Genomic DNA, 11,793 nt, shown 5'->3' with positions numbered 1-11,793 from the left:
TATTCTATTCAATTATTAGTTTTGTATCAAAAAAGGACAATAACATGTTCTTCATTTGTCACTTGATATTTAAGGTAACTTTGTGTCTTTATTTTTCGAACACCACCTTCATATGACCCTTCTTCTTGAAAGGGTGTGGCGTGAGGCAAATATTTTGATTCATTGTTCCGCTTTCAAGATGGTCAGTTTTCCTTAATTAGCAAACTCTCCATGTTTTCGATTTCTAATCGGATATGACTTTGTATTTAAATACAACATTTTTGTGTAAATAACTTAAGAACAATCTATGCTTCAATATGAAAACATATTTTAGTGCGTATAAGCAATTAATTATCTTTATACTACACTATTATATTAGAAAAATGCTTATCATAAATGTCAGCATTATGCTTTATATTAAAGAAAGTTAAATGTCATGCTACAAAAATTCATAAACATAAGTTGGTCTTTACCTTAAGGTTTGTAGTTTTTTGATAAATAAAAGGTCTTTCACTACTGATTGGATATGCCTTGTTATTTAAATAAAGCATTTTTGAGTAAATAACTAAAGAACAATATATGCTTCAATATGAAAATATTTTCTAGTGCGTATAAGCAATTAATTATCTATATACTACACTGTTATATTAGTAAAATGATTATCATTGAAGGCAGCATTATGTTTTATATTAAAAAAGGTTTAAGTTATTGCAACTAAAATTGATCAACATAAGTTGGTATTTGCCTTAAGGTTGATAATGTTTTGATCAATTAAAGGGACCTTTGGGTGAATAAAATAAGTAAATGTGGGACCTTTGGGCGAATTCAAAAATAAAAAATAGTTTCTTCATCGGAATTATTTCTTTCCAATATTCTATTTAATTATTAGTATTGTATAAAAAAAGTGACAATAATATGTTCTTCATTTGTCACTTGTTATTCAAGTTAACTTTGTGTCTTTTTTTTCCGAACACCACCTTCATATGACCTTTCTTCTTAAAAGGGTAAGGCGTGAGACAAATGTCTTGATTCATTGTTCCGCTTTTAAGATGGTGAGTTTTTCTTTATTAGCTAACTCTGCATGTCTTTCATTACTGATTGGATATGACTTGTTATTTAAATAAAACATTTTTGTGTAAATAACTAAAGAACAATCTATGCTTCAATATGAAAATATTTTCTAGTGCGTATAATTAATTAACTGTCTATATACTACACTGTTATATTAATAAAATGCTTATCATTGAAGGCAGCATTATGTTTTATATTAAAGATAGTTAAAGTTCATGCAACTAAAATTGATAAACATAAGTTGGTATTTGCCTTAAGGTTGATAATTTTTTGATAAATAAAAGGGACTTTCGGGTGAATAAAATAAATAAATATGGGACCTTTTGGCGAATTAAAAAATTAAAAATAGTTTCTTCATCGGAGTTATTTCTTTCCAATATTCTATTTAATTATTAGTATTGTATCAAAAAAGGGCAATAATATTTTCTTAATTTGTCACTTGTTATTTAAGGTAACTTTGTGTCTTTATTTTTCGAACACCACCTTCATAGGACCTTTCTTCTTAAAATGGTAAGGCGTGAGGCAAATGTCGAGATTCATTGTTCCGCTTTCAAGATGGTGAGTTTCCTTTATAAGCAAACTCTCCATGTTTTCCATTTATAATCGGGTATGCCTTTGTATTTAAATACAACATTTTTATGTAAATAACTTAAGAACAATATATGCTTCAATATGAAAATATATTCTAGTGCGTATAAGCAATTAATTATCTATATACTTCACTACTATATTAGTAAAATGCTTATCATTAATGGCAGCATTATGCTTTATATGAAAGAAGGTTAAAATTCATGCAACTAAGATTGATAAACATAAGTTGGTCTTTGCCTTAAGGTTGATAATTGTTTGATAAATAAAAGGGACCTTTGGGTGAATAAAATAAGTAAATATGGGACCTTTGGGCGAATTCAAAAATAAAAATAGTTTCTTCATCGTAGTTATTTCTTTCCAATATTCTATTCAATAATTAGTATTGTATCAAGAAAGGACAATAATATGTTCTTCATTTGTCACTTGTTATTTAAGGTAACGTTGTGTCTTTTTTTTTTTCGCACACAAACTTTATATGACCTTTCTTCTTAAAAGGGTAAGGCGTAAGACAAATTTCTTGATTAATTGTTCCGCTTTCAAGATGTTGAGTTTTCCTTAATTAGCAAAATGTCCATGTTTTCCATTTCTAATCGGATGTGCCTTTGTATTTAAATGCAACATTTTTGTGTAAATAACTTATGAACAATATATGCTTCAATATGAAAATATATTCTAGTGCGTATAAGCAATTAATTATCTATATAATACACTACTATATTAGATAAATGCTTATCATTAATGACAGCATTATGCTTTATATTAAAGAAGGTTAGATGTCATGCTTCAAAAATTCATAAACATAAGTTGGTCTTTACCTTAAGGTTGAAGTTTTTTTTATAAATAAAAGGTATCTTTGGTTGAAAAAAAATAAGTAAATATGGGACCTTTGGGCGAATTCAAAAAATAAAAAGTAGTTTCTTCATCGGAAATATTTCTTTCCAGTATTCTACTTAATTATTAGTATTGTATAATAAAAAATGACAATAATATGTTCTTCATTTGTCACTTGTTATTTAAGGTAACTTTATGTCTTTTGTGTCAGTTGCATGGATAACAACAATAAATTTGTTCAGAAAGTATATTTTTGTTTTAGATAATTATGTTACTTTTTAACAGCTACTAGTATGAATAATGCATAAGATCATGACCATATTAACATTTCCTTAGTAGTTATTTCCCAATGTTATATGAATATCAATTAACCTGAAGCAGTTAGATATGAATATTCATGAACTGAAAGCAGTTTTTTGTACCTAATTTAAATATTTCGTAAAAAAAAAATGCTAACGAACTGCCTAAAACAGCTAAGGAACTGCTTTGAACTGCCAGAATAACTGTGAAGGTTTAGAAAAACTGCTATTTTTTTATATGAAGTAACTGGTTAATTTTGAAAGGTTAACAACTACCAAGCATCAGAAACTGCTAAATTTCTGAACTGGGAAGGCTAAAAAACTGCCAAGAAACTGCCTTTAACTTTGACTTGGGATATGTTATTAGATTTTAAACATATACATGTAACACTTTGACATACGCTTGGTTCAAATAAGTGCAGCAATTTTGCAATTTCGAAATGAATTTAGTGAGTGGTTTAGTATTTTTTGATTGGAAGTATTTATGTAAATTTCTAATACCCCGTTTACACTTGTAAAAGAGATCAATCTTTCTTGAGATCGATCTTTTTTGAGACCGATTCTTAGTCTAATGTAAACGGGAAAGATCGATCTTTAATCGGACTTAAAAAGATTTGAATCGATCTTTCTTCAAGTGTAAACGCTAAGATCGATCGCAATCGATCGTGATCGAGCTTTCTTCAAGTGAATGTTCTATTTGGATATGAAAATAAATCTGTGCATGTTCGGTGGCAAAAACACACGTGTTTAAAAACGATGAATGGGAAATGATTCCGCCGTTTTTGGATCATTTTTCTGAACCGATAAATTCTAGTTCTTTGCTGCAAATCCTTATCTTCAAAGGCATTGACAGTTTGTTTTTAAGTGATAGTCGTCTCGCATTTCTTTGTTTAATAACTTGTGACTTGTGAACCAAAAAGATAATTGATAACTGCATACCACATTCCAATGATCCAACTATTTTCTCCATAATTTTGCAGTGTGTGATAGTCCGCGCGAAATGCGCTCGTTATTATTCAATTCTATTTTTACGATTATTTGTTTACGAAATGTAAAGTAATCAGATCAGACCGTTTCTGTTTATGATGCAGTGTAAACGCACTAGATTAAATAAGATCGATCTCGATCGATCTTGCTTTTGCAAATGTAAACGCGAACTGGTCTTTTTAAGATCGATTCAAATAAAGATCAGTTCAATTTCGTACAATTGTAAACGGGGTCTAATATTTTAAAGAAGACGTGTTTCGTGTAGTATGTGTTCCGTGACACAAATTCAATGTTGAATCAAATGCTTATTATAAATATTATACTTGTTGCTTTCAAATTTAATCAATACTGAATGGTAATAACTGAGGACAATCAATAACAAGCTTTTATAGCCGACCATATGGTATGGTTTTTTTCTCATTGTTAAAGGCCGTACGGTTGTCTTTAATTGCTACATCCACTTCATTTGAACTTTGATGGATATTTTTTTTCGTTGGCAATCATACCACATCTCCTTATTTTTATTTTGTTTTGTATCCATATTGTTTTAAAATAAAACATGAAGTTGTTAATTCTTTTTTGCTTGTTTTGCTTATTTTCATTTTAATTTTTCGTTTAATCATTTTGACTTTTCTTTTTCGTCTTGTTTTTTTTTTTTACTTTTGGAAAAAGGGGGAATAGTTTATTTTTTCAAATTATTTTTACAAAACGTGGACTGTTTGAATTCAATTATAATAATATATTTTTTCTTTAAAGGAAAGTATTAATTGGTTGAGTAAATAAATTATTTATACTTAACTCTTACTATTGCATTACAGTTTTTATTAAGTTATGTGAATTCAAGTGTACAGAATATTCTGCAAAGTAACCCAAACTATTTTTTATAAACAAAGGGAATTAACCTTTATATGACAATATTTCATGAAGTTAGTTTTCGAGCGTTCTTTGTCGTATTTGTGCATGGAAGTAAATATGTATTCGAATTTATAATCTGATTAATTGACAACAATGGATCGTGAATAACGCAACCATTACGTTCGTCAGTGTATTTTTTTTTTAGCAGAAATTGAAAGTTTAACTAACTGCATGATGATGTGAACAGTGAATAAATCTAACGTTACGGCGCTTTTTGGTTCTTTTAATGCTGGACCTTGCCGCCTTTGACGCACTGGCGCCTCGTCAATTCGTAACACATTTACCTAAACTGGCCATTGTTGTAAAGATGATATGTTGTAGATTGCGTGGAGCGATGGATCTGTAACGTGTAACCAGGCGTTAATATCCCAAACGTCCGTTCCAGTCAATACTTGGATCCAAGTTGTCCACAAACAATACGGTAATGCTAAAAACTACAACTATCTAAATTATGCACAATGAACTAAAATATACACATTGACTCTTTGTCGATATAAAGTAACAATGGACAATTATATATATACAAATATAATACAATAAACCAGCCTGTCCTCAAGATGGGACGATGTGTCACTGATAGACAGTTTGGCTGGTACAGCTTGTCCTCCGGATGGGACAGTCTGTCAATACAAGCAAGCGGTCTGGTACAACTTGTCCTCCCAGTGGGACAACCTGTCACTACCAGACAGTGCGGGCTGGAACAACTTGTCCTCCGAATGGGACAACCTGTCACTACCAGACAGTGCGGGCTGGAACAACCTGTCACTACCAGACAAGGCGGGCTGGTACAGCCTGTCCTCCGAGTTGGACAGTCTGCCTTGTCAATCCTGTCAATGTGTACGTTCACTTTGTACTTGGTACAAAGTGTCCTTTATATATTAAGGCTCTTACTAGCGCTTAATATAATCAACGTACGCTCTGTTGACTTGAGACGGCTCATCGACAGCCAACCGACAGCCTCGAGTGCCGTTTCTCACTCTGTTATATACCCCAGGGCGACTATACTATTTCCTTGATAGGGGTGTTCTCTAAATGTTACCCTTACGGACAGCCAACCGACAGCCTCGAGTGCCGTTTCTCACTCTGTTATATACCCCAGGGCGACTATACTATTTCCTTGATAGGGGTGTTCTCTAAATGTTACCCTTACGGAGCATAGCAAGTCCTTTACGATCACCCCTATAACTTTCGACCCTGCCACTAATTTCCCCGCCAAACGTCTAAATCTGCGTAACTCTTTCTCGAGCGTAAACCATACATTGTTACACTAAGATTCTACTTGATTTATAACCATAACGACCAATAAACATTACATAACCCACGCCTCAATCTACATGCGTCCCGCATGATACATTCAAAATTACAAAATATAATTCAACAAAATTTAGACACAATATGAATTTCACTTATTTACATTATCAGCCATACATGCTGGTCTCTTACTCTCATGACGACCATTACCCTCCTCTAATCTTATTGAGACACGCTTCCTTTTCATTTGGCGTTTTCTCTTATAACACTTAGCACAACTAGCGACATATGCCCTAACGTCGGACTGTATACCAGGCCAATAGTAAGACTGACATATCTTCTCTCGAGTCGTACGCGTACCTAAGTGACCAGCATAGTCTGTGTCATGACAGTATTCTAATACTTGCTTGCGCTCCGACATTGGAATTACCGCTTGTAATTTCACAATGTTCCGCTCCCGATCGTCGTGACGTCTAACTACTACATCACGAAGGACTTCTAAACAACCAAACTGACTCCATAATGACCTTAGAGAATATCCCTTACTTGATACCTCATTGCACTGTGGCCTTTGACCTTCTGTCAGCCACCGCTTAACAAGTGTAAGGTCCGAGTCATTTGATTGCAACTCTATTAAAGTCAAGTCTTTACTTTTGTCGGGCATCTGACTTTTAACTGTATTCACCTGACTTTGTTCTCTCTTAGAACAATCAGAAACCGTTATTGACTGTCTGTCTGATGTTAACCGACATTGTTTTCTCTGAACATCAGCATTTCTATTTTGGGTACCTTGAACACATAGGGGGACCTTGACGTTATCGATGTGTAATACGTTAGCAGACACGTCAATCAAACACTTATTTTTCTTCATAAAGTCTAAACCTTGAATTCCTTCGACTTGTAGGTCAGCTACAACAGCCTCTGAAGTAAGCTTCTCTTGACCAAAATCAAGTGTAAAATTACCTTTTCCCCGAGGGCTTAAATACTTGTCACTGACGGACTTTATCTGTGACCTAGTTTTACTCAAATGTGGCCTACATAAATCAGGAATTGAATCATATACTCTTGTAGAAACTAAAGTAAGTGTAGCTCCGGTATCAACCACAAATTTGACTGGTACACCTTGAATGCTCAGCTCAACAAACATTCCTGCATTCTCTGATGCTGTAACAACAACAGCGCCTTTGTCATTATACTTAACCTCAGACTTCAGTGTCTTGACCGTACCGTCCGTATATGTTCCGTTATTATCTGTTTCCCGAGTACTAAGTATCTGAATATTATTGGGACAATTTCTTGCAAAGTGTCCTATTTCTTCACAACTAAAACAAGGACCACCCATTTTACCTTTACTTTGTAAGTTATTTATCTTTCTCCGTGGTTGGAACTTTCTTTGGGACTTTAAATCTTTAATTTCTTTTGTTAAGGATTGTATACTATTTTCAATTGTCTGCATCCACGTCGTCATTTGTGTCATAGATACAGCCGTATCAGGACTAGTAGGTGCTTCTGTCCGTTCGTCACTAGTAGTCCGTCGTAAGTGACCTATACTTTCTATTGCTCTACTCTCAGGTTTGTTATATGCTTCAAGTTCAACTGCCAACCGTATAGCATCGTTAAGACCTTTTGGACGAGACTGTTTAATTCTCAATCTCATTTCAGAGTCTACTAACGCATCTATAAATTGTTCTTTGGCGAGCGTGTCTCTTAATTCTAACGGAGCAGTCGGGTATGCCAGATTAGAAAGTCTTCGAACTGACTGACCTAACCCCGGCAAAGTGTCACTTGCTTTTTGTCGATATTCCTTGAATTGTACACGATACAGTTCAGTTTGACAAGATGGAGCAAAGCGTTCCTCCAATGCATATACTAGGTCTGAAAATATTTGTCTCTTTTCCTTTGGTAAATCACCAAGGACTGCTTGAGCCTTTCCAACCAGTGACACGGCCAAGTACAAACCTTTCTGGTATTCAGACCACATATTAACAAGTGTACACATCTCAAAGTGTGCTAAGTAATCTATCCAAGGAGTATTGCCATCATATTTTGAAGGTTTGATTTTCAAATCATTCGAACCATAGCAAACAGTATGAGCAGTACTTTGATTTTTCGTTAATTCCTGCTTATGATTGAAATATCTATCTTTATCTTTAACAACCATTGGACGTACACCCTGCTCTTTAGGTGTAGATGATATAAAACCTTGTCCATGTTGTATTGTGCTTTCACTAAGAGACTGTATTTGTCTACTTATTTCTGCAATCTGATCGTCAATATTTGACATATTTATTACAGTACAGTGTAATCAAAATAATACAATTTTTATTAAATAATACACTCGTGTTACAACTCAGCCGTGACTAATAACTATGCCTCACGGTTGATCCGCTTTAATCTTTCAAATCAATACTGAAAACACATTAAATGACGACAAATCAATCCAAAAATTAATTGATAGACAACTTGAATCCCAACCGCTAGCCACCAAATATGTAACGTGTAACCAGGCGTTAATATCCCAAACGTCCGTTCCAGTCAATACTTGGATCCAAGTTGTCCACAAACAATACGGTAATGCTAAAAACTACAACTATCTAAATTATGCACAATGAACTAAAATATACACATTGACTCTTTGTCGATATAAAGTAACAATGGACAATTATATATATACAAATATAATACAATAAACCAGCCTGTCCTCAAGATGGGACGATGTGTCACTGATAGACAATATGGCTGGTACAGCTTGTCCTCCGGATGGGACAGTCTGTCAATACAAGACAGAGCGGCCTGGTACAACTTGTCCTCCCAGTGGGACAACCTGTCACTACCAGACAGTGCGGGCTGGAACAACTTGTCCTCCGAATGGGACAACCTGTCACTACCAGACAGTGCGGGCTGGAACAACCTGTCACTACCAGACAAGGCGGGCTGGTACAGCCTGTCCTCCGAGTTGGACAGTCTGCCTTGTCAATCCTGTCAATGTGTACGTTCACTTTGTACCCGGTACAAAGTGTCCTTTATATATTAAGGCTCTTACTAGCGCTTAATATAATCAACGTACGCTCTGTTGACTTGAGACGGCTCATCGACAGCCAACCGACAGCCTCGAGTGCCGTTTCTCACTCTGTTATATACCCCAGGGCGACTATACTATTTCCTTGATAGGGGTGTTCTCTAAATGTTACCCTTACGGAGCATAGCGAGTCCTTTACGATCACCCCTATAACTTTCGACCCTGCCACTAATTTCCCCGCCAAACGTCTAAATCTGCGTAACTCTTTCTCGAGCGTAAACCATACATTGTTACACTAAGATTCTACTTGATTTATAACCATAACGACCAATAAACATTACAGATCCTTGAAAAATATGTGAACAATGGGTATCTTTTCGGGGGAAAACTCAAAATTTTGTTGATTTTCTTCAAAATTAGACACCTTATTGACAACATTGGATTAGGATACCTACAAAACTTTACTGTTCTCAACTTCAGGATGATGCATGTAAAATTTTGATGTCTGTTTACGATTCTATAAATAGCGCTAGGTCCCGATAGCATATTAAATTGTTGCATATGATAGCGAAAAATAAACGTTGTGGATAATATTACCGATTTTCACATTGTTATGAATTACAGATACAAAAAGGTAAAATCTATAACTTTTAGCCTAGTTTGAAGAGCTAAAATTTAAGTTTCCTGTGATATTTAATTTTTAACGGACATCGAGTGAAAAAGTCTTTTTTTGTAATTTTTTACCAACGTCGATAACACCAATTATGCATTACGGCAGATATGAGTTTATTGACGTGACGTTCCCACAGAGTCCTTACTTATATGCCATTAAAGGTATGCTGATTTTTTTCAGTACATTAAGACACCATAAAGTGTTGCTTTGACATGCAATGATTGTCACTTTATTTGAACTTAAAACAAAAGAGCTGTGTCTGCTTGAAATTGAGGAATTAACATAGCAAGCAATGGGGCCATGAATTAGTGGTGTACTTCCTATTACAGAGAATCATCAGAAATTCAATTTTTAGAAGTTTTACCTATTCCAATGAAAATTGGTCATATTTGATGTCAGTAATCATGATTAATCAACTTTTGTGGATGAACAATTCTGTTTATGCCAAGTTTCAGCTCTTAAATTGACACAATAAGGTATTTTAGCCTTTTATGGTCATACAACATGCATGCAGTTAAGACTTGTCACCCCAAGTTCTTATTTTTGCATTATTTGGGATTTAAATCAATAAAACATGCATATTATGACTTGTTTATTTTTAAAAAAAAATAGCTCTTGGTCAAATAATCCAATGATTTTTCAAGTTTTATTGGTTTTATACACTCATATAAGAATTCCAAAATCTCACTGTACATGCAATTTTGAACCAGTTTTGCATGTTATCCAGCTGAGGGATATATAAATTGCTCTCAATAATCTGTATTGTACCACAGAAGTTTGGTTTGTACCAAAAATGTCCCTTTTCTAATTTGAAGAAAAAAGGGGGGACAATATTCTCAATTATGTCTTAGGTTTGGACTAATATATTTTTATTAAATGAACATCCTCTGACAAAAATATGACTATTGGTAAGCACATTGTTTTCCTAGTTTAAATTAACAAATAGAACCACGATATTGAGAATAAAAAAAATCATACTGGCCATTGGTAATATCCCTATATGCAGGTTTTTTTTGCATAACACATATGTTACTACCAGTCCAATTTGAGCTTAAAATCAGTAAAATAGTGTTTGGACTAAAGCTTTATATGTTTTTTATTGCTTAGAATATATCATAGAATGAAATTAAGAAATGCTGAAGTCAATATGGCAAGTTTGGTTTTGTTATAGGTGTAACAACACTAATTCGGGCCCGGCCGGAAAGCACATACCATTGCCAGAAAGTAGTACGTATTTAACACAAAATAGTTCCTACGCATGGGTGTAACTTTCAAAATATGTAGAATATTTAGGCAATTTTGATATCAAATGAAAGCTGAATGACTGGTGATCATTGTTGAACACTTTTTGACTTATAATTTTTAATAATAAAAAAAATTGCATGAAATTTAAAAAAGAGGGTACATTTTGCCTGTTTGTCAGATCTGAAGTACCTATTTTGGTACATCCGAAGTTTTGGGAACCAGTTCTTTCTTATATGCCATTAAAGGTATGCTGATTTTTTGTCAGTACAAGACACCATGAAGTGTTGCTTTGACATGCAATGATTGTCATTTTATTTGAACTTAAAACAAAAGAGCTGTGCCTGAGTGCTTGAAATTGAGGAATTTAACATAGAAAGCAATGGGGCCATATGAATTAGTGGTGTACTTCCATCATGACATCTATAGTTGTGCACCTTGCCATTTTAATTATTTATCTGGTCAAAATTGTGGTCAACATCCTGAGGATTTAATACCAATGTGGGAAAGTAGTTTTGTCATGGTCTTTACTGTTGTGAATTAAAGTAGTAGAGATAACAAGAAAAATAGTGTTTGGGGAGATAACTCTTACGAAGAAAGGCGTTCAGTTAAACTGGGTCAGTTTCAATAATGTATAATCTGCTTGATATCATATATAAAATAACTTGGAAACATCTTTTTAAAACAAGAAAACCTTGCAATTTAAAGAATAAGACGGGGGAAATTTTTTTTTTAAAAATTGTTCAGAGAATAATTGACTGAGGTCTAATTCCACCAAAATTCACTTAAGATAAAAAAAATAATTGATAAAGTATGACTGGTAGCAGAAGATACCTTATCTCATATTGATTTTAAAAATACAATGTTTAAAGGGTTTTAGCTACAAGAAATATAATAAAGCAAGATATAGTTATTTTTGGCCAAGTTCATTCATA

This window comes from Mytilus edulis, chromosome 3 (assembly GCF_963676685.1).
Source record: "Mytilus edulis chromosome 3, xbMytEdul2.2, whole genome shotgun sequence".
NCBI lineage: Eukaryota > Metazoa > Mollusca > Bivalvia > Mytilida > Mytilidae > Mytilus > Mytilus edulis.
This window is presented reverse-complemented; position numbering follows the sequence as displayed.